We start from the raw sequence: 2,166 nt of genomic DNA, 5'->3' as shown, positions 1-2,166 counted from the left end.
GAATTCGGCTGTGAATCTGTCTGTTCCTGGGCTTTTTTTTGGTTGGTAGGCTATTAAGTACTGCCTCAATTTCAGCACTTGTTATTGGTCTATTTAGGGATTTGACTTCTTCCTGGTTTATTCTTGGGAGGGTGTATGTGTCCAGGAATTTATCCATTTCTTCTGGATTTTCTAGTTTATTTGCATAGAGGTGTTTATAGTATTCTCTAATGGTCGTTTGTATTTCTGTGGGATCAGTGGTGATATTCCTTTTATCATTTTTTGTTATGTCTATTTGATTCTTCTGTCTTTTTTTCTTTATTAGTCTGGCAAGTAGTCTATCTATTTTGTTAATCCTTTAAAAAAACCAGCTCCTGGATTCATTGATTTTTTTGAAGGGTTCTTTGTGTCTGTATCTACAACCATGAAGCTTTATCCTCTAAGTATCCAAATGTTGAACCAATCCGTGCCATCTCCTTTTTCCACAAAATATAAGATATTATACAGTCTCTGTTATAGGGACCACTAGGAAGGAACCTGTAGCTGAAAACACATAGTTAAAAGGATTTTGGATTCAAATTCATCAGAGTACTAATTTTCCTAAGCAGGTTTTGATAAAGGCCATTGGGACACTTGTCACACTGTTCAAATGCCAAATGGTAAGACTTCTGATGAGACCAAACAGGTCACATTAAATCAATAGAATATCTTAGAAATAAAGCCAATATGACTAAATCCAAAACATATCACATGAAGTACCTCATGTACAATACAAACCTAGTTTAATAAATAAAAGAAGCATAGGTGACTGGACTCTGGGAGAACATCCAGTTCCTGATGGCCTCTTCACAGTCTTCTCTGAGACTCCACAGCAACTTCCACCCGGGCAAGTCTAATGGTGCAGCCATGAAGTTTGTAGCCATCTGGTCTTACTAATGTCACGGTGCTAGGCTGCACCCCAACAGCAGCTGTCACATGACAGATGAGTTCATGCTCTTGGGGGTCATATTTGTCACCAATGGGTGATAGCTTCTCCAGGCCATGCTTGGCAAACACATTTTTCAGCTTTGCTTCTAAAAGTGACAACCCTCGGAAGACCTTCTCCAGAGTGAGCTTCTGGTTCCCAGGCTCTGATTCTTCAGAAATTTACTGTGTAGTCGTCTCCAAAATGTCAGCCACCTATCTTGGCATCTTCCACACATCTCTCGGTTTGCCTCCTTATGTATTCACAATCAGCTACAGCTCTGTGCTATCTCATGGTTAAATCCTGGACTTCCTTCTCCAGTTTAACAGCTTTACCCTTAAGGCTTGTTGGGCAAGAGAGGGCCCAAGCTCATCAGGAGGGTCCTCAGAACAGCAGTCCACACCAGCAGTTATCAGGGTGGCCGTGCAGAATGGAAGCGGCCATCCCTTGCTCTCCTACAAGGCACTCGAGGCCAGTAGGTGCTGCACCTGGTGCCTGCCCACCCACAGCGACCACACGGCCATGTTCCTGACTTGGGTTGATGGAGGCAGCGCATGCGCACTTGCCCTGTAATTTTATCTTTACAATTTTCTGTTACTTTAAAAAACACTGCAACACTAATTTTGTGTATGTGGAAAGTCTGTTGTCTAAGTTTTATATTTAGCATCTTCTCACTCTTGTCTCTAGTCTCATTTTATTCTGTAATTTTTTTCCAATCATCTGTAAAATTAATGTTTATAATAAATATTATTTAAGGGTTAAATAAATTTAAGTTATATGCTCTCCTTTACTTTGTTCTCCTTGTATCATTCTTTATGAAACTTGGAGCCTCAAATATACATGTGGAAAGCCTCTGTAGATTCATGTTAGGATTGAAATTTTCTTGGTATATAAACTTTCAACAGAAAATGGGAAAGCGACCAATTAAGTTTGCATAAACTGTCTTTCAGATCACATATCTTTCTTTCCTTTTATAAGTGATATCTCATTAGTTAATTCAATAAATTTTTATTGAGACCATTGTATTTTACACATTGATAATGCAGATATGAAAAAAATCAGACAATATCTCTCCCCTTGAGGCTATTAGAATTTATTGGTATGGTTATGACCATGCTTATGTCTTTTGGAGTAATATGAACATATGACAATATCCATTCAATTCTATTTTTCTTGTTCGAAGTTAAACAATTAAAGTCCCACTTCTATATTTCTAATTAAAG

General features: G+C 38.3%; 1 pseudogene; it reads right to left on the bottom strand.

The window, feature by feature from the left end:
- Positions 1-593: 593 nt before the first annotated feature.
- LOC100992944 (grpE protein homolog 2, mitochondrial-like) lies at positions 594-1,473 on the bottom strand (annotated as a pseudogene).
- Positions 1,474-2,166: the final 693 nt, after the last annotated feature.

The sequence above is a fragment of the Pan paniscus genome, chromosome 6 (genome assembly GCF_029289425.2).
Source record: "Pan paniscus chromosome 6, NHGRI_mPanPan1-v2.0_pri, whole genome shotgun sequence".
In the NCBI taxonomy this organism is placed as follows: Eukaryota; Metazoa; Chordata; class Mammalia; order Primates; family Hominidae; genus Pan; species Pan paniscus.
The sequence above is the reverse complement of the archived record's forward strand: the minus strand, read 5'-3'. Positions and strand labels throughout refer to the sequence as shown.